The following is a 1,167-nucleotide window of genomic DNA, read 5'->3' on the forward strand; positions in this document are numbered from 1 at the left end:
GTCCAACAGAACACATTAAAACACACCACTACTACTAATCTAACTGTCTGTAGGTCCAACAGAACACATTAAAACACACCACTACTACTAATCTATTTGTAGGAATGATTCTAGAGGAAAACCAATTACACTATGACTCACTTTTGAATGTGTTCGACATCTATCTGACACAGGGTTAGTGAGGAGTAATCCCCAAACCTAACCCCAAATCCAGGATAGAGGGGTTCAGTGAATGTGGTGTGTTCTGTGTGAAGGTGTGTCAGTGTACCAGAGGAGGACACACTATATAAGGACAAAGTACCAGCTGGCCAGTCCAGATACACTCCAACTCTGTTAGAAACACAACCAGGGATGGATCTCTTGACTCCAGCATTGTAAAAGTCATAACCTCTTTGAGAGCCCCAGCCCCTGCAGTATAAACACCATGACTTCCTATTGTTTCCAATCCTACTGTCAACCCCCAATCCCTTCCTCTTCATTCCTTTGTACACCACACCAATGTCAGCCTTGCTGCCATGCCTCTCCACCTCCCAGTAATAACGACATCCAGATAAGCCTTCTCTGCAGAGAACTTGGTAACGACAATTAAATCTGTCTGGATGGTCTTCATAATGCTGCTTCTCTCTCACATGTCACCTTCCTGTTCCCCTCAGACAGTATCAGGTTTGGGTGTGCTGTATTTGGGTCCAGGGTTAGATGACAGGCATCTGTAGACAAAAGGAGAGTTTAATCAAACCACATCTTCATATAAAATGTTGTTTTGTCGGAACAGAACAAGTATTGCTTAGTTACTATGTGACTATAGTTCTGAATATGCAGTTAATTAGGATTAAAGTGACTTACATTTCCCCAGCCCTGATTTCAGCCTGCACTCTCCACCATGATCCACACTGTAGGAGAAACAGGTTATTGACTGACAAAGACCTAATAAAGCAGTTAACATTTAAACCATATTGTTGTGTTCTGGTGCACTATCCAAGTTCATTACTAGAGACATACAGGTATTCTCCCCTACCTACTGCATACAGAACAGAGTACAATTCATTACTAGAGACATACAGGTATTATATCCTACCTACTGCATACAGAACAGAGTACAATTCATTACTAGAGACATACAGGTATTCTATCCTACCTACTGCATACAGAACGGAGTACAATTCATTA

The sequence above is a fragment of the Salvelinus sp. IW2-2015 genome, unplaced genomic scaffold (genome assembly GCF_002910315.2).
Source record: "Salvelinus sp. IW2-2015 unplaced genomic scaffold, ASM291031v2 Un_scaffold7782, whole genome shotgun sequence".
Taxonomy (NCBI): Eukaryota; Metazoa; Chordata; class Actinopteri; order Salmoniformes; family Salmonidae; genus Salvelinus; species Salvelinus sp. IW2-2015.